The sequence below is a fragment of the Hakea prostrata genome, chromosome 3 (assembly GCF_041222555.1).
Source record: "Hakea prostrata isolate BN-2017 chromosome 3, UWA_Hpros_2, whole genome shotgun sequence".
NCBI lineage: Eukaryota > Viridiplantae > Streptophyta > Magnoliopsida > Proteales > Proteaceae > Hakea > Hakea prostrata.
The window spans coordinates 27,680,284-27,701,686 of NC_142602.1; the positions used below are offsets into that span (position 1 = coordinate 27,680,284).

General features: G+C 38.6%; 1 pseudogene; it reads right to left on the reverse strand.

Moving 5' to 3' along the window:
- Window positions 1–13,189: 13,189 nt before the first annotated feature.
- On the reverse strand, window positions 13,190–20,312 carry LOC149021954 (aspartic proteinase CDR1 pseudogene; annotated as a pseudogene).
- Between the last annotated feature and the right edge of the window lie 1,091 nt (window positions 20,313–21,403).

Below are 21,403 nucleotides of genomic sequence, written 5' to 3' on the forward strand. Positions count from 1 at the left end.
GACATGGATGTTGTGAGGAATTAGAAATTATATGCTTAGGTGAGTTTGCATCCCATTTATAGAGGTTTTGTTATTTTTCAATTTGGTTTTGAGAAGTGCATGTCTGAAGTATGGAGACGCTTGTCGGATTGCTTTGCAAGTGGTTTGGTTTCAACATTGGAGGCAAGATTTTAATGTGAATACAGCCCAACCATCCACTAAATTAGTTTGGATTTGTTTCCTAGATCTTCCTTTGAAGTATTGGCATGTCCTAGTACTTTTTTTAATAGCCAAAGCAATGGGGCATTCTGTCGCCCTTGACGACTGATAAGGAAAGAATAAATAAACTTAAACTAGTCCGGTTTAAGCCCAGTCCGACCAGATCGGAATCAAACCAGTTCGGTTTGAGCCTAGTCCGACCAGCTCGGATCACGTTAGACCGACCAAGTCAAGGTCGGTCGAATAAGTACAAAGGCTGAATAACAAGGTAAATCTGAATAAGATTCTAGCCAAAGAAACAGTATTCAGTCACGACTCAACTACTTATGTTTGAGTAGGACTCAATGACTAAGAGTCAGATCACAACCTAACTAAGGTTTGAGTCTCACTCAAACTCATACATAGAAAATCTATAAAAAGGTAAGGGAGCACAAGAGAAAGGTACGCTGAATAGAACCATGACTATTCAAATTATTATTGTTCATTACTTTCTTGTCTTCCTCAATCGGATTCTTAACTAGATCGTCGGAGGTGAAAACTCGACCTCCACAGTCGAGCTCATTCTTGTAGGTTCATCCGGCTGAAGGGACGAACAAAATTGTGCAGCAACAATTGGCGCCGTCTGTGGGAACCTTGATAAAAAAGCCATCGTATAAATCAGATCAAGAATCCTGAATCAACTCATTGAATAATGATAGGCAAGTTCGCTTGTTAGGTAATCTTGCCTTTAATTCCTTTTAGGGTAATTCAACCATAAGGTCTGTCAAACATTCGCTCTTCTCTTCAATTAAAATAATTATTACTTTTTATGGAGTTTGAAGAGTTATTCATGGAAGAAATTTTAGTGATACGTTATTCTCGAATCAAGATTGCAAAACAGATTTATTGAAATTTGGTGGGAATGCACATGGATTTCTGAGAATCGACCACTAGCTACATTAAGTGCGTTGAGTTTTGTGAAATCACATTACCGGGCACAGAAGTAATAGTTGATTCATTCAATTTGCATGTTCAAATGTCATTATTATAATGACTAATCTATTGTTTATGTACCGTCACACAAAGAGAACAGATGGCAGATTTACTATGAATCACTATTCCTTATTTTGCTTTTGAAAAATAACAGTACATATTCAGATTTTCAATGAATTAAGTATTCATTAGTTTTTGTCATTTTGTGTTGTGACCTTCAGAAATTGAAATATAGAAAAGGAAGGTTGAGAACACAAGAGAGCCTTAGAGAGAGAGAGAGAGGAAAACAGGGGATTGAGGAAATAACATTTTTCATTATCTTTTAGGGTTCCTCTTACCAGCTTTATACAGCTCCTTACCACCGTTAGACATAGGGATCGAAATTGATCCGACAATCATTGTGATGAAACCAAACACAAAACCAAACAGGGAAATAACTAACCAAACACAGAAAAAGCAAAAGCAATTGAGTAACAAACAGCAGGGGTTTGTTCAGCAGCAGATATTCCTTTATTCTCAATGAGCATAACTCTCCAGGTATGCTGGCTTCTTTCCCCTTCTATCAGACCGTCGTGGAAGCTCAGAATTATGGTCCTCTTCAGCCCCAACTTGTCTTTGTGTGCTGACCTGTCCTTGTCCAGATGGCACTACCACTGTGTTCATATCATTTTGCCAAAGAATCACTGACTCTCACATTAACGTATTTGAATGGGAGTCATATATGATAAGCATTTTTCTTTTTGTCTTTCACAATAAAGTGATTTACAAACTTTGCAAACTGCAAAATATGATTATGCACATCCAGATTTTATCTCCTCTGAAAACGGGATGAGGAGGTGGTGCTCAAAGATTTCTCTCCTAAAACAACACGTGCACATTAAGCAAATCATCAGGTGAAGGAGTTTCGTCAAAAGCACGACGAGCTTCATCCAGCTTTCCGCATGGAAAGTAGTTTGCGATCACCGAGTTCCAAACTGAATGTTTTGCTGAGTTCATGAGAGTCATGGAATCAACCATGAAAATGATCCTCTACAGAGCCGGGCACGGCCTCAATTCTTCTACCAAGTATATAGAAGAAACGAATAGCAAAAATAACTCAAACTCAAATAGAAAGAGATATATCAATTGGTAGCCGCTGGTGTACCGTTTTCAAAAGAAAATGCAGAACACAAGGTGTTAATGGAAATCTCCACATGTTCGAATTCAAGAGAACAGGGAAAGGTAAGCCATGAAGAATGATGGTACCAATTTCCAGCAAACTCAGTGTTTCCCGTCAAATTCGGCGAGCACCGTCTCAAACAACACCAAAAGAAACACTGCCTCAGATCACCAACGTTATTGTCAAGGTCACTGCGGCAGCCAAAGCAGAAACAAGATTGGTCAAATGGCATGCAATATGGTTCCATGCTTGCTCATGCCCAGTGAGCCACCCAAAAAAAAAAAGAAGTGGATTATCGGTGTCGCCATCGAGGTCGCCGCAACAATACAAGAGTTTCGTTTGATTCACACGATTTACTTACAAAAGCCTTTTAGAAAGCGGAATTATATCATTATCTCTCTTTCCTTGCAGTTGCTCTGACAAATATTTTTCAGTCTTTATTTCACTGATCATCAATGCAATATCTTTCTCACATTCAATTGATCCGACAACATTTGGGACAATACCAGTATGTGCAAGCTCTGATATCCAGTCGCAGTGGATTGGTTGAGATTTATCTTCCTACCACCACACTGCCAGGATACCAGCTCTGAAGTTGCTTATTCAAAGAGTTCACAGAAATCCCAGCTCGACAACATTCATGTACAGAAGCCTACCCGGAAGACGTTACGGGACGTTAACAATCAACACAAATGGATGGATAGCCGCGTATCGTAGGCGTAGCTTTACAAAGTCTGATATGCTGGGCATGGAGTAGAGGAGATTAAGCCTAGACCCTCGTGCTCTTCAGCAAGGTAGCGGAGCGGTAACGAAATTGTTACTGAAAGCCGACAAGCTGAATCAATGAAGAAAAAGAAGAAAAATGGCGAAAGGGGAGGCTTTTGGTTCGCTGTTTCAACTTCTCAGAGAAAGCGGCAAGGCTGCTATTAACAGGTCTCACAAGCAACCCTTCTGTCAAGGGTCCTACTCAACTCAAATTTGCAAGACGTTCAACCACGAATCTAAACCTCAGCGAGTTCGAACTCGAGACGACCGAATTCAGCTTGAGCCATTTCTTTAATCTGGGAATTGCGACCTGATAAGATCCTCTCGGTGAGAAAAGCCGCGGCTGAAGATCGCGAGGAAACGACTTCAGATCTGAAACTCTGCTTGACTCACTGCCGCTTGATGGCCCCAGAAACACTTGTTGGCACTCCCATCTCACCGAAATCAAGAGAGAGGACGACAAGTCACATAGGAGCACTTCAACATCTACAATATAGTCAGTCGTGCTGCCTTGACATCTATAAGAGCCGCCAGCAATGATGCCTTTGAGGGTTATCAAGTTAAAGCTACTGCTCCTTTCTTTCTTTGTCAGCCGATTGATCTCCACCAGCGGACCAACCAAGGAAAATTATTCCTTTTGAACGGACCCCATGATGTCCTCCTGACTTCGGTCAACTTCAGCTTGTAGACATTGAGATCATCGATCGAGAGCCTCGTGGAGCGATCGGATGGGCAAGGCCTCTTGCTGAGAACCACACCATGTAGTGGGGTTGGAATGCGTATGGGACTGGCTGAAAGATATTTAGCAGTAGTCATGATCCACTCCTTCCCACGCCAGGTTTGCTTGCATGATAAGGCGATGCTCTACAGAGTTTGCAACTGACCGGACTGACACTTGTTGATGATCCATGGCTGTGCACCTGCATTAAAACGTGTCTTGTCAGACTCCACCGTCTTCACTTCAAAATGCATCGCTATAGCTATGTCCATCAATGCCCTCCAGCAGCTATAATATGGCAGTGATCAGAGTCTTATTGCTGCTGCTCTGAGTTCAGATTCGGTTGCAAAGAGAAGAAAGAGCAACTTAGCTGGATGAAGCATAACAACTCAAAAAATACTTGACCTATCATGCTCGGGGGAGTAAAAAGAGATATACATCTCACATCTCAACCTCCTCGTACATAGAGCATAAAAGGCTTGAAAAGTGATAAGTAGCCATGCTAGACGAAAGAGGTCTAGATATACAAGTCTAAAAGACTACTATACTAGAAACCTATGAGTCGACCACAATCACTCTACTTGACTAACATTGGAAGGACGCTGCTCGACCAGATCAATAACTCTACTCGACCAACATCAGGCAGAAAGACCTAAGTCTCTTAGGCAAATAAGACACCGAAACTCTCGGAGAGTAAAGACCTAAGATTTATTCTTAGGCAAAAAAGACCTAAAATTCCTTAGGCACAAAAACTTCGAAGATTGTTTCATCATACTCAAAGTTATCATGCCCGGGGGGTAGTAGGTTATGACATAGCAACTGTTGACGAACAATTACTTGGACTTATGACCGAACAAACCCTACCGAACAGCATGGCTTGAATGATGAACATAAAAGACAACGAGCATTGAAAATTACTTCACATGTTCGGTATCAACAAAGACAGGTTGGATTCTTCACAACCGCCTACCAAGCAACATACTAGCAATCGTATGGAAGGATGCCACGAATGACCGGTACACATTACTTCAGTATACCGAACAAAGATACTTGAAGAGAAAGGATGATAAACAGGCACAACATATGACCGAACAAAGATATTTATTTACTTCAAATTCCCATCGTGTTCGGAGAATAACTGAACACAAGGTGTAAGACCTAAAGGCTTCCAGAAAATGTGTAAGACCTAAGGGCTTCCAGAAAAGGTATAAGACCTAAGGGCTTCCAGAAAAGGTGTAAGACCTAAGGGCTTCCAGAAGAAAGTGAAAGACCTAAGGGCTTCCAGAAAAAAGTGAACGGGAAAAGCCCTAAGTCACTTAGGCCACCGACCTACTAAGCTCGGGAAAAAAAGCCCTAAGTCACTTAGGCCACCGACCTACTAAGGTCGAGAAGAAAAGCCCTAAGTCACTTAGGCACAAAAAACCCTAAGCAACTTAGGCACAAAAAGCCCTAAGTCACTTAGGCACAAAAAGACCTAAGTCACTTAGGCCACCAACCTGCTAAGGTCAGGAAGAAAAGCCCTAAGCAACTTAGGCACAAAAAGCCCTAAGTCACTTAGGCACAAAAAGACCTAAGTCACTTAGCCACCTACCTACTAAGGTCGGGAAGAAAAGTCCTAAGCAACTTAGGCACAAAAAGCCCTAAGCAACTTAGGCACAAAAAGACCTAAGTCACTTAGGCCACCGACCTACTAAGGTTGAGAAGAAAAGGCGCCCTAAGCAACTTAGGCACAAAAAGCCCTAAGCAACTTAGGCACAAAAAGACCTAAGTCACTTAGGCACAAAAGCCCTAAACAACTTAGGCACAAAAAGACCTAAGTGACTTAGGCACAAAAGCCCTAAGCAATTTAGGCACAAAAATCCCTAAGCAACTTAGGCACAAAAAGACCTAAGTCACTTAAGCCACCAACCTTTAAGGTCGGGAAGAAAAGACCTAAGAAACTTAGGCACAAGAAGCCCTAAGCAACTTAGGCACAAAAGCCCTAAACAACTTAGGCACAAAAAGACCTAAGTGACTTAGGCACAAAAGCCCTAAGCAATTTAGGCACAAAAATCCCTAAGCAACTTAGGCACAAAAAGACCTAAGTCACTTAAGCCACCAACCTTTAAGGTCGGGAAGAAAAGACCTAAGAAACTTAGGCACAAGAAGCCCTAAGCAACTTAGGCACAAAAAGCCCTAAGATCCTTAGGCAGGAAAACCGACCTACTAAGGTCGGGAAAGAAAAACCTAAGATAAAGGCAACAAAAACCGACCTACCCAGGTTCGGGAAAAAGCCTTGAATCTATTAGGCACCAAAAAGATTTAACTCTTTATCAAGTATACAAACAGCCAAGCTGTTATGTTCGAAAAGGCAAAAGCATTGATCAAACTGAGAAATCTTAAATAAACTGCTTCATTCCAAACAAGCAGAGATTACAAATTGAGAAAGGCAGAATTGACGAGTAGAGTCAAAAAGAAAGAAAAAAGGAAAACATACTCAGAATACAGCACGAATGCAAAAATAAAAACCAACAAAAGATTCATAAGGAGAAGACGAACTTACTTGTGAAAGGAATCGCTGAACGAGCACCGGAAAAGGGCCTGGAAGGTCTTCTAAAAAATCTGCAACTCTCTTCGTCTTCACAGATGAAAAGAAATCCACAACAGAAGTGGAGAGGGAAGAGAAGAAAAAGGGGTTTCTATACCTTTGAAGAAGTCCCAATCCAAGGGACCAAAAAAGGTCAGGTTACCTCTCCAGAAGATTCCAAATCCATGGTTTGCCTAAGTAGCTTTATCAAGCGACCAAAATGATTCGATCCAAATCCAAAGGACCAAATGAAGCACCAAAAACTGGTTCAAATTCACGTCTTTCGAAATCCCTCATGATCATAATGGACCTTAATTACCTGGACACGTGTCCATAAAGGTGGAACCCCCAAAAAGTCGTGCGCCGTCAATACCCGTTTTACAAAGCTGCAGTCTGTCAGATGACGTCAGGCTTAAAGATCTCCCAAATCAGTTTGGATATAGTGAAAAATCCCAAGTGATATTGGTTGAAAGCATCAATGTGTCCGGTCACCGAATCTCTAAAGCCGAACAAGAGAAAGCTCGAACTTCAGAGACTGGGGGGCTTATGATAAGGAAAGAATAAATAAACTTAAACCAGTCCGGTTTAAGCCCAGTCCGACCAAATCGGAATCAAACCTGTTCGGTTTGAGCCTAGTCCGACCAGCTCGGATCACGTTAGACCGACCAAGTCAAGGTCGGTCGAATAAGTACAAAGGTTGAATAACAAAGTAAATCTGAATAAGATTCTAGCCAAAGAAATAGTATTCAGTCATGACTCAACTACTCATGTTTGAGTAGGATTCAATGACTAAGAGTCAGATCACAACCTAACTAACGAGACTCATACATAGAAAATCTATAAAAAGGTAAGGGAGCACAAGAGAAAGGTACCCTGAATAGAACCATGACTATTCAAATTATTATTGTTCATTACTTTCTTGTCTTCCTCAATCGGATTCCTAACTAGATAGTCGGAGGTGAAAACTCGACCTCCACGGTCGAGCTCATTCTTGCAGGTTCTTCCGGCTGAAGGGACAAACAAAATTGTGCAGCAACAACGACAAAACTAAGCAAGGCTTTTTTTGGTAGTTATGCTTGTATCCTGGTTGAGGTGGAAAAGGGAGTGAAGCCTGTGTTAGAAGTCCAAGTTGAACGAATGGAAATTGAAACTGGGAAGGTTTTTAGTTTTACTCAATATGTTATGTATGAAGATGGAGAAAATATGTGTGCCTCCTGCACATGCTTTGGCATGTGGTAGTGTTATATGTTCGATTAAAATCTAAGAATTTTATGGTGGAGGAGATGTTATTAGCACCGAAGAAGACAATGCATGACAAGATTCAAGAGATCTCCTCATGCATGGATTGGGAGGAGTCCTTTTTAAATAAAACTAAATTTTTTTTCAGAGGAAAATTTGCTGGAAATTCCAATTATTTCTTTACCTTTTGTTTCATAGAAGCCATCTGATTCATTTGTATCCCACATAAAAGAATCTATGGAAGAAGCAAATTCAGGTGAGTCAAATTTAAAAAATTTAAGTAGTGTGGAAAGTTCAGAAATGGATGAGTTTTTGCCTATTGAGGGGGTCCATACTCCTCAAGATAAGGGGAGTGTAGAGCTTCTTTTTTGCAAAAAAAATATAATTTCCTTATTGTTTAATCCAAGGGAAGAGTGGATTAAAGAGGTAGGTTGAACTATTGTGGACTCTAATATTTCACAAAAAGAGATGGATGATGAAGTGGACTCTAGAGTTCTAAATATTGAAAATGCATAAAATTTTGAAAATGATAGTGTGGTAGAACTAACAATTTGGTCAGGTGTTGCGACAAGGCCAAGACATTATGGTAACAAATTATTAGATTAACCTATAGGGGGAAAAATAGTGCAACTTGGTGGGCAAGGGGGTAAGTCTACATGTCTAAAGGAGGAAAGAGAGATCTCAAAATGAAGGCGAATGGAGATTGCTTTTGAAGCAATGACAAAAATTAATCAACTCTTGTTGAAGAAAGAAAACAGTGGGATGAACATTCAAACTTAGATCATTGGCTCTTCTATAGGGAAATGGGTTTTACTATCTTTAAGTTTTTTTTAGGATGATATTCTTTTGGAATATTAGGGGTGTGAGATAGAAGGTAGGGATCATGCTCTGCAAATTTAATTTTTTACTGACTTTTTTCTTTTTACCATTTGTAATTTGATAAAATGACCTTTTAACGAAAAAGAGTAAAAATGGTTCAAGAATTTGAGTACTCAAGAAAAAATTTTCCTACTCTTGTAAGGATGGTCTTTAGATGAGTGGGAGATGGTAAGGAAACCTCCCTCTGGTTTAGTCCTTGGGTCTTACAAACCTGTAATCATAAAGTGGGAGATGTTAGTAACCATTTTCAACCAAGTAGAACTAGGGTTGCAAATGTGGTGGCAAGAAGATATTCTATGTTAGAAGAAATTCATCTAACTATTTCACCATTGATTTTAAACTATATCTTCTCTTTTTCTTTAAATTCTTGTTCTAATTCTTTGGTTTCTCTTATCTCTTCATTAAGAGAATTCACCACTAAACTTGTAAAAAGCTTGTTTAGTTTGAAATAATCAAATTTTAACAATGACATTTTTTGCTTGGTGGAATTTTTTTTTCTAGAAGATTAACGTATGTCCTAAATTCAAAATGTTTTTTTTGGCACATTTTACATGTAGGAATACCAATTAACGCTATCTTATCTTGGTGGATTCCAATTCAATCTGCTGGTGTCATTTGTGGCAATTATCCAGAGTCTATTTTGCACACTTTTCTTTCTTGTGACTAGACTAGTTGTACTTGGGAGGCGGGAACTCCGGGACTAAGAACTGATTTATTCTGTCACCAATCATTGATTCATTTATGCAAACCCCTTTTATTTGACTTTAACCTTGATAAACATACTCTTTGTTGGACGTTCTCCATTGTTATGATTACACACAACTTTAGTGGATGACCTATAATGAGGTATTTTTCAATAAGATGAAACTTGACCTATTCAGGTGCTCTCACTTGTATCTAAATGGATTTGTGAGCTAGGGATACATCCTCCAGGTCCTCGTGAATATGAATCCTTTGATACCCCTATAATGGTACTAATCAGTGTATTTGCTCTTCTATCTTTGAGTGAATATTTAATTACACTATTTTAATATGTGCAGAGATAGTTTTTTCAAAGTCAATCAAATCAAGGTGGATATGTGGTTTTTCTGAGGGAGTATATTTTCAGATCATTTCAGTGGGTTTTAATAATTCTTATAACATTTTGCAGGGGATGCTTTCTAGCATATCTCAGTTCTAGATCATTCCCCACTTTCTCATACTAAAGTTACCCAGATATGGTGCAATGTGCAAGAAGTTCTTGATCTTCTTCCGAAACCTCATAACAAAGTTCAGTCAAGAAGTTTGATCCCACTTAAAAGGGCATTCATCTAATTTTGGACTGTTCTTAAATGATTAGTACCTATGATTATTTTTTTTTTTGGTAAGAAGAGAAACACTTCATTCAGAAATTAAGAAAAGTACAAACACATAAAGAAAAGTACAGACACCTAAAGAAAAGAAAATACAACAGATGCATGACAACACAAGGTTCGGACCGAACTAAGGAGTGGAAATTGACCAAACTGTCGTACATGCAATAAACAAGGTCATCCAGGCTAAGGGATGGATCAAGTCCAATATACCCTTAGAACGAGAGCTGTACCAAAGACAGCAACAGTTAAACCAAGGATACATGCCACAAAGGCGGAGACCTAAACGCCACAAGGGCGGAGACAAAACACGCTTCGAGGGCGGAGACAAAACACGCTGCGAGGGCGGACTTTCGGTTGTCGCGTTGGTAGCATCAATGTTGTGGAGAAGGCTCTAACCTGCCATCCGTCACTGCCGTAGAGGTGTACCTGTAAAGCTCACCACAAAAGAACTCTGGAGTTGTTCCGAGATATGCACCAAAGTTCGCTGCAACCAGAGATGTTATTTAAGTTTTTTTTATTCGAATGAAGTGGGAGATGGAAACGATGGAGAAAGAGAGATAGGAGAGAAAACTATGATAGAGGCAATGAGACTAGGGAAACAAAAAGATGAGACGATGAGAGAGATCTACTGGAACAAGTTGTTTAGTTGATCAAGACTCTAAACAAGTTGTTTAGTTGATCAACTTAATAAAACAAATCTTTTTTGGTGAAAATAATTTGTTAATGGTCTTCCCCAAGAACAACGTTTAGAATCGTCTTTAGATGTTTTCATCAAGGAATGGTGGTCTGGGCACAATTTTGTTGAACTTTTAAGAATGGTTGTTGAACAAATTGGCGTTTGGTAATTTTTGTTCTTAAAAACAATTTCTATGATAAAAAAAAAATGCCATTAATACATCTATAAAATAAGCCCCCTTTTTTTTTTTTTTTTTTTTTTTTTAATTTAATATACTAAATCATGTATAATTTTTAAAATACATGAGTTGGTTTATTACCTTTTTAGCAAATACATAGTAATAATATAGAATTGTGAATTGTTTTACTATTTTGTGTTTAGAATAAATGTCAGGTTTGAGAAGTAGGCTCGACTTAACCCCACTGAACATGTTTAGAGCCAAATTACAATACTTAGTGATGCGCCCAAAATTTGCTCAGCCCTTAGATCACTGATGAATGACCTGCAAAACAATCGTCAGATGTGGTCCGACCGTGGGGGTTGGGAGTCCACCTCCGATGGCTAAGTCAGTTAATGAATTGATCACAAAGGCTCTGGCTAATTGTAGAGCTAAAGTATGAATGCGATTACTGGGAATACGATTCAGTTACCTTCTTCGTCGTAGGTTATGGCTTATATAGTGTGTACGTTCTAATCCTGTTCGTTGAACTCATTCGAGCCTTCTTCTGACAACCGTCAGATCTTGACGGCTAGACCCGTTAGTGGGGTGATGGACAACTTCCCTGGATCACACGATCTTTGGTTGCGGGTGTGGCGGTTATCCAAGTTTGCATGATCGTCTGCTCCCGTGAGTGCTGATAACCGTCTCCTGACGGGTTATGCATCTCGAGAATCTCGGACTCGTGCTTGCCTGCTGATCGTGTAAGCTTTCTTCCTTAGCACGCTATCTTCAAACCTGGTTCGTACGAACCTAAGTCGGTCGGTTCGTCCCCCACTGGGGTCAAGGGTTGAACCATGAATGGACCTGGTTCAACAATATTTTTCCCGTATCACGAGCCCCCCAGGCCAAGCGTTGGGGAACGCCGAGGGCTTGGTTTGATTTAAATTGAACATGAATACCGAACAAGGAATCCGAATGACTGCTTGTTCTCTTGGATGTCAAGTCACATTTATTGCTGTTGCGTCATCGTTTTCCTCGAGTTACTCAAACGTCTTTGGCTTTCACGCGGGAGTCGCCACGTGTCTGTCATAGCCGAAACCATCATTGTTTTTAACTCGAAACGAAGGTTCCTCAAAATGTCAACTTTGATTTGATTCATTTATGCTTTTTCGAAACGCCTCCGGATCACGATCGTTGATCTGAACTGATCCTGATCGTACACGTACTTATTGACTTGGTTATTTAAAAACCATTCGTTGCTTTTTTCAAATTTCATTCTTGTTTGCAACTTGAAATTCGTCGTCGTCTTCTTTGCGCCCTAACTGCCTTCCCACTTTCAAGCTCTTTACTCCGGTGAACAAGTAAGTTCAGTAACTTTCTTGCCTTCTTTACTTACTTTAGTTGCTCCTTTCACTTTCGCATTCATTTTCTTTATGATTTAAAATCCACAACCAGACTTTCCTTGCAATGGGAAGCGGTAAAACCTCTGACGAGGGTTCCTCTGAACTTAATGCCGGTCAGGACGATTTTGGTTAGGAGGCCACTGTCTCCGTCTCCATTGACCAATCGGGTAATGAAGAGCAGAAATTAACTGAGGTTTGGCATGAGTTTGAAGAAGTGAGCCAAAAGAAAGAGATTGAGGTTCCAACCCTACCCCCCTATTCCAGATCATCTAAAACTTTGAAAGTGGCCGCCAAGGCCCCTCGGCAACCCAACAGACCTAAAGAAGGCCCAAGTTCTTTTGTCTCTGAATATACCAACGTCGAATTGACTTCGGCAACCGAACACTTCGATTTCCCTCCTGACTATTTTCTTCGAATTGCCAATCTTGACGAGAGGGCCAATTCGAATCCTCCTGATGAATTTCCGCTCTATCTAGATACTCTGGAAAGTGGAGTTTGGTTTCCCTTTTTCAATCCTTTGTTTTCCGCAGTTTTGAACCACTGGGAGATTTGTCCCAAAATGCTCCTCCCCAACAGTTGGCGTTATACCGTCGGCTTTCTTGGTTTGTGCTTTGAACTTAGCATTGAACATTCTCTTGCTCTTTTTGTACTCATAGCCATAGTTGGTTTATGGGATTTCCTTTTCGGGAATATCCAAAATATGATAGCCTGACTCCGTCGGGTATAGCCTATGCTTCCTTCGGAGCCTTGTTGAATCTTGACAAAGACCAGCGTTCGGGACAGGCCTAGGGTTTGTCCTTCTAAAGTCTCACTCGGTGAAAACCGATGCTCCATCCTTCGGAAGTCTCACTCGGTGAAAACCGATGCTCCATCCTTCGGAAGTCTCACTCGGTAAAAACCGATGCTTTTTCTAAGGGTTTTAATCGGTATCACCCGTATTTATTTCTGGGTTAACTTTCCCAAGAAATTATAACGTTCCTTCGTATTTATTGCACATGGGTAAAATCTACGATGACAATTTAATTGTTTCATTTGGTAAAATCTCCAGGAAGCAACTACACTAATATTATTTAGTAGAGAAACATAAGGATCTTCTTAATTATAAAATCTCCTGTTGTTTGGTGCAATCAGTTGGCTTGAAGGAGACCTTTCCACCTTCAATATCATAGCCAACCAAGAAGTTCACCTGAGCTATGTTACCAAAAACGGCCAGACTACCACCACTAGGGGCTACCGCAAAACATACTATATCATCAGAAACCCTAAGAAATGTATTCACTGGGAACAACTTCACATCAGCCCCAGCAAAATGTGCAGTGATTGGAACACCAATATCCTTTTTAGTTTCATAGCATAACTTGAGCGGGCCATCAACCGGAGTAAGATCAATGGCATCCTTCACAGCAGCTTCAATCTCATCATAGAATTCTGTTGGTAACAGTGTTAATGTTGTTCCGGAATCTATTAGTATGTTAACCTCTTCATTCCCTTCTTTGTTCCGCCTCTTCACAGTTGCGTTCGATGAGATCTTCTTGTCTCCAACGCTAAGACCTTCAAGGGTGACGAAATAGAATGCGGAAGCCGACTTTGGCACTAATGGGGTTGAAACCACATTTTCTCCAGAAACCTCAGCTTCAGAACCAAAACTCAACTTACTTGTAGCATTGTCAGCTGAATTTGGCACCAAACAGTAGGAGAACTTGCCTTTAATTGATGAACCCAGTTGGGAGATCAATGAGAGAGCACCACGTCCAAGGCCTATCAGACCTGCAGCTTTTTCACCAAAGGTGCCATTGTTGTTATGTCCACAACCAAATGCCTTCTCTGGTAAGGAGACAGAACTGGAACCCATAGTGAATGTTTCTGTGGCAAGATTGCCCATAGTGAAGGATTGATCACCATATTGATAAAAATATTTACAAGAACCCCGATGACAGGAACCTCCGTCTAGCTTTGCACAGAAACTTGAGTTACATGAAAGGTCCTTATAAGTTGAGGAACTCTTAGGATCAAATAAAGGGGCTGTTTGGTTGTAACACCCTTTACAAGGCTTGCATTGTGTCCATATAAGATCACTTCCAGTATCAGCTATGGCCATAATCTCCACTGGTGGAGTTCCAATGGAGATATTCATAAGATACGCACCATCGTCTGCAATCACAGTAGATGAAACTTCTTTTCGGCCAAGCCGTTCAAAATTATCAAGACGGGCTGCTGAGCGATGGAAAGCCTTCTGCAATCTCTGAAAAGGACCGTCTGAAGGATTGTAATATGGAGATTGCAATGAGTCACGATGGATGAGATCAATACTGAAACCATCACCACCATTTCTGGCATTGATGAGGGAGAGGCTAGAAAGACAGAAGAGCAAGAAGAATGAAACTAAGTTGAGAAAGGTTGCCATGGTTGAAGGTAGAGAAAGAGATGAGAATGCGTTAGATCCGTGGGTGCTGAATCTAAAGATGGAGAATGGAAGGAGAAGCGGAACCATGCATGGAAGGTGAAGAGTGATATTGGGTGATCATTTATTAAAAGTTTTCGGGATTTTATAGTTTTCCTTAATTGCTCGGTTATTTGATTTATTTCCAAAAAATCTTTAATTAAAATTATTAAAAAAATGCATAAATGAGGGAATTGAATCCTATGTATCTAGTTATATGTAGTATTTGCTACCGACAGCCATTGGATTGGTATCATTAACCAAATAGACGAAATATATAAATATGGTTACCGCCAGATCGTTTGCCTGTCAAGGGACAGGTAGGTGCTTCGTTGGCTATTTTCTACCACATAATAGGGATATGGGTTCACGTGAGACCCACTAAGGTCCTGTGTCCGGTTCAGTTTGTTAGCATTTAGAGGTAGACCTCACCCCTCACTTCTTCTGTGCGGTTGAAAAACATTTATCTATTCCCCTAAGGGGAGGGGATCTAGACCTTATATAAACAAAACAATAATTTGTTTCACATTAGATTTCGAGTTCACATCCTCTACCCACAAGAGTAGGGGACTGTGCTCCTTTCACATTCCTCCAACTTGTGGGTACCCAAGTCTTAAATATCTATTTGTGCCATTGGATGGATACATTCACATACTGATACCACTCGATCTAATATGATTAACTATAGATAACACTGTGCAACATGCACGGCCATGCATTATACCTTTTACCTTACGAATGTACTCTTCTCTATCACCATGTAAGAGTCCCTAATGTTGTTTAATTAGGTCCTTTCGTTTGCTCTTAACTGTTAATCAAAAGAATGCAACTGAGTTCAGTATGTTTTGCTTTGCTTTCATGAGATGACAATAAATTGATACCCAAATCAGTTCTAGAATTCAAATCAAAATCGAGGTGGAACCTACACGGGTTCGGTTTGATTATGGTTCTAATTCAGTTTAAATTTTGTTTTTTTTGGGGTTGTTGCAACCAAATTTGACCCTTCGAGTAGATTGCAACAAAGCCTTGTAAGTTCTGTTTAAAATTTGTTTCCAGAAACAAACAGTAAGTGTAGTCCAACCTAGAGTGAACGGGCAACTACCTCCGACAAGTTAGATTAAAAAAAACACCTCCCAAGATTTGGGTTTTAAGAACTCCAAGTTAAGTAGCCAAAGAGCAATAAGAAGTAAATGAGCATTACTTTTAAGTGAAGTAGGTGAGCTAGTAGAAGACTCAATGGCTTTATTAAACAGGTTAAGACCAATTTTTTTTCTTTCATATTTCTTGCACTTGTAAGGTGATGCCCACCTATTAGCAAAGGGGGCTTGCCTTTTAGAATTTCAAAAACTTGGTGGCTTTTTCTGTCTTTTATGACTCAAGTTTTCCAACCAAGGCTTCTCTCCCAATGTTCACTTTAATAAAATTTAATTATCATTGCCCAAAAAAATAGGTAAGGGGTATTTATAGTGCAACTTGACCATTGAGAGTAGTCAGATGATCCAACTGGAATGGATCTTCTCTCAGCTTGACATGTCAACCCTTGTAGGCATAAGTTTCGAGTAGACACAATGGGCCTTGTAACGTGTAGTGAACAATTGATGGGTATGCTGCCTGCACAGATATGGTGTCAATCAAAGTATTCTATGCTTGGAACGAGCTTGGGAATACCTAAGATGATTGGATTTGTCTCAAGCTTTATCCTTGTGTACATGCACCTGGGATATATAGAGATGTGTTGAAGTCTAGGTCATTGGGAGAGATGCACGAGTGATTTGATTGCATTTTCCGGAGCATCGACCTTCTTTGTAGTTCAATTGTTATTCCGAGGTCTAGGGTCAAGCCCTCCAAACTACTCTGGGTATGTCTAGTTGGAAGTTATGGACCTGATCAGGCCACCGATTGAGGATTGATCGAGGGTACTTGGTGCAAATTAGCACAACAGGGTGAAACATTTTAAATAGACTAAGCCTATCAAATAAGGCCGCTTTGTTGAGTTGGTTTTGCTCCCCTTGAGGGTAGTATCTTCACTTCCAACATCATACAATAATAGGAAAAGGTGGGGTGAGGGAAAGAGATGTCACCTTGTTTGCTTTTAGAGGTGGGAGACCTATCTTCTTCTTCTTCTTCTTCTTCTTCTTCTTCTTTCTTTTTTTTTGGGGGGGGGGGGGGATGTTCAATGGATCTCTCTCTAATTATGTGATGGAAAGTGTGGAGAATTCTGAGAGGTGATTCCAATTCTATTTTGTCACTCACTCATATTCTAATGCGTGCATCTCATTCATGGGGATGGACCTATCAAAAGAATAGAATTGATGCTAAAATAAATATTGAGTTTGGATCCTCTGCCCTCGTATTGTGCTATCCTCACACTTCATCATCACACATTTAGGAGGAGGCCTACCTTTGAGTACTAACAAAATAAACTATAAATGAACCCTCTCCTAAATATGTGGTGGAGATGTATTAGGGGAGCACAATCTTCTACCTTGTAGGTAGATGACCCTAACTCATAAAAATTCACCTAATTTGATAGTTTGGAACCTTGCAAGGCCTTTGGAAAGCTTCATCAAAGGGTTAGCAAGAAAAAATAGAAATCTTTTGTTGGGTTTGCATGGAGAATGCTACAATGATCAATTAGTGGAGAATTTAGCAAAAAAAAAAAAAAAAAGGAACTTGAAAATATGGAAGATACTTGAAAATATGGTGAAGTAAATGAGCAAATGAATATCTCAATGCCATCAAAGGGTTGTTTAGTTAGTAATGATGAACACATCTTAGTGAAGATACCATGGGTTTGGCTCTCTCTGGGGATAGATATAATAGTCCCTACCCCCAATAAAAGTCCACTAGTCTTTAAAAAGGCCAGAGAGAAAGGGGGAAAAGAAAAAAAAAAAAAAAAAAAACAAAGTATTTCACATTTATCAATTATTTTCTCCCATTTTCAATTTTGGGTAGTAGTTTCCTTCTTACTTATGTGTATAATGAATTACTTATATTATTATTTGCTTGACTTAGAAACAAGGTATAATTATTGTTGCCCCTTGTACTTTGATTTTATTACTACTATATCCCCTGTTGCGCCTTGTATTTTGATTTTATTACTACTATATCCCCTGTATGTTTTAAAATTACTAATCCAACCTTTAACTTTGTTTACAGCTACTAATGCCCCAACCGTTAAGCTCCGTTAGTTTACTAGTGATGTGGCATCTATATATTTTTTCAAAAATCCAAACATAACCCTGGAGTTATCTCTTTACTTATTTACCCTTTTGTCAAGTTATAATACTACCCTTAATTAAATATAGAAAAAAAATTAACCTAAAATCCATTTTTTTCTCAAAAAAGAAACTACCAAATAAAGGAAAGACTTTATTTTTCTTCTCTAAAATGAAACCATCGAATAAAGGAAAGAAATGAATTTTATTTTCTAAAAAGAAACCACTAAATAAAAGAAAGATGTGAATAAATAAAAAAGAAATTTTTTTCAGGAAAACAATTCCATTAAAGATGAACCCTACCTAAAAATCTATATGATTTTTATTTTTTAGTGCAACACTAAGACCTTCATTAACAAGTATCACGTTGTAGCAGAGATCATTGTTGTTTTGTTCTTTTGTGTTAATTTCACGAATTACAACAAACACATAGATATTCATTTCTTTTCTCCAAAATCATTGCTCCTATTGTTAAAACTTAAATTTAAATGGTGAAATAGTCCTTGTTTACCATGATGCATATTTTGATGGAGTTAAGGACGAAGAAGCAAGATCTCAAGAGGTAATTTATTATTTACAAACTTTTTGATTCGGATCTTTATCACATTTTAAATGGAGACGACTAGTACTTTTTCAAATTCAAAATTGATTCTAAAATATAAGTCTTCAAGGCTATAATTGGCATTCAATATAATTTGTATAAATGAGGGTTATGTCATCCTTTTAACTTCTTAATTTTAATGAAGTGTAAAATAGACATAACATTTTCAATGTTAACAGTCACTTAACATTGTTAAAAGTAAGGGGGACAATAGTAATTTCATAAAAAATGAGGTTTAATTTGTAATAATGTCAAAGTATAGGAGGCAATAGTAATTATCCCAAGAACCAATTTTGAATGCAAAACATAAACAATGGTATTGCAATTTGTTTGTCAAATTATAAAATTATCAAATATTTGCTTGTCCAAGACTCTAAACAAGTTGTTTAATTGATCAACTTAATAAACCAATTCTTTTTTGGTGAAAACTATTTGTTAACAGTCTTCCCTAAGAACAACGTTTAGAATAGTCTTTAGATGTTTTCCTCAAGGAATGGTGGTCTAAGCACAATTTTGTTGAACTTTTAAAAATGGTTGTTGAACAAATTGGCGTTTGGTAATTTATGTTCTTAAAAACAATTTCAATGATAAAAAAAAAAAGCCATTAATACATCTATAAAATAAGCCCTTTTTTTTCTTTCTTTTTTTTTGAAATTTAATATACTAAATCATGTATAATTTTTAAAATACACGAGTTGGTTTATTACCTTTTTAGTATATACATAGTAATAATATAGTATTGTGAATTGTTTAACTATTTTGTGTTTAGAATCAATGTTAGGTTTGAGAAGTAGGCTCGACTTAGCCCCACTAAACATGTTCAGAGCCAAATTACAATATTTAGGGTCAAGGTTAGGGTCCAAATTTTAAAGAACTGGCCCAAAGCAACATTTTTCAATTCTACTAGTAACAAATTAGTAACTATTCTACATTGATAATGTTTACTATCTATTGAAGTTGGGATCATACTGGAGTAAAGGATCAACAACTTTGGTGGAGTGAAAATCCTGGATTTTTGCTGTTTCAAGTTCTCATCTTCCATTTCCCTTAATTCCACTCTAGGAACATGATCCATATGAAACATGGCTAATTGGAATCCAACTATCACTTGTAAATCGTAAAAAATCTCTACAAATAACATAAATCTAAATTATATCTCACATATTAACATCTACTTTTCCCCAGCCTATGTCTAAAATAAATCTTGTCCATTTTTAAGTCTAGATCCTTTACTCACATGGAGAGAAAATTCTCGAAAAGTTTAAATACAAGACCTACTTGGTTTTACTATCTCTTCATATGAGTGGAGGATCTAGAGTCTATAAGAGACTGCAACCATTGTGCTAGAAGCATATCCACAAGACATATCTCATGATTAAGTAGAGTCCACAAATATTGCATTTTCAATAGAAGCTCTGCTAGAATTCTCTTCAAGCTTGAATGACTTCTCTTGGTCTAAACTTTTCTTTTCAAGTTCTCCTTATACCTGGTCTAAACGTCAGAGCCCCACCCCTCCCGAAAAAAAATTACATCAAGAAGATTGGACAAAGTTTTTCTAGATCCAGAATTCTAATATTTTTTCCTAATGCTAAACTTATTATGTGAAATTCCCTATGATCCTAACTCGGAAATCCATATTATAGGTCTGAGAACTCGAAGCGCGAGTAGAAGACACCTGTGGGCCATCCAAATAGAGACCATTGGGTTAGAACTTAAACTAATGGAAGTGGATGGGGATGATGATGAAGCTACAGAGTTGTTGAGTCAGAAGAGGATCTCACTAGAAAGCTGACGGATATGGAAAGTGGACCAAGCGTTCATTGACAACACTTTTGGAAGGTCTCAGATATCAAGTAATACCCCCCAAATGTGGGTTAGTGTTGAAGAAGAGCCAATGGATGAACCACCCTCGAAACTGCTCCTGGAGAAATTCTAGGAGTATGGGTCTCCCAGGGCGACCCATGTTGGCTCCCCCACACTTAGACTAAGCTTGTCCTCAAGCAAAAATTAAAGAAAATTCAAATGCAAGTAAGAAACTAGTGCAACAAATTAAATCCTAACTCATTTTCGTAGGAATCACGGTTACACTTAGCATGTGCAACAGGCCTTTAAACCACTAGGTTACCCCTAGAGGACGAGTTTTGTCTCGTGGATGTTTGCAGTGAATGTACATCCAAAATTCCAATTTTTAGCTCAAAATAAAACATTGCAAATTCCAACTCTAACAATTGGTAAGTACTCATACAAGATCAATAGCTATGACAATTTTTCTCACCATTGATTTAAGATCCCCCACACTTGAACTTTATTACCCCATATTGATTCTTGAGACTTAGCATATATCTCAATCAAGGACTCACCTTATATCTTTCAAGTACACCTCTCCTTTAAGCAAAACCACTCATAAAGTAAGGGGACCAATGACTAAGGTTTTGAAGTATTTTTGACCAAACAATTTTACCAAAGCATTGATGACACTTGTATTTATTTCTCTTTTTTTTTTCTTTTGAGTAGTGAACTCTACATTACTCCACTACGGTTGGCTTGAATGACATGGTGGAGCGGACACCGAAACCCAAGTTACTTTGTAGCTTTGCTTTGCATATGCCCACATAGACAGTGATGCGAGAGTTCTTTTCAATAATCTCCTTCCTAAGAGTTTCGATCAAGTCACCTCGATTCCTGAGTCGGAGTGCCCTGTCTAGTTCCAAGGAATTCAACTTTTACTTTCTACTCCTTTTTTTTTTTTTTTTTTTTTTTCTTCTTCTTTTTTTTTCTTCTTTTGTCATGCCCTACACAAAATTGATCTCAACTTCTAGCCAAAGAAACAAGGACCCACAAAACTCATAGATGGTTCGACGCCTTAAGTTAAGGGCCTTTTATTTTTCTAAGGAAAGTCTCATCTCAACATATATACAAGTTACCTTCCTCTCAACAGGGGTTTTTATGTGTTCATGATGGGTACCAAAATCACTCTCATTTCACACATCATAGCAATTGAAAGAATATGTATAATAACCAAAAGTCAAAGTTAAAATCTACAACGCAGCTATA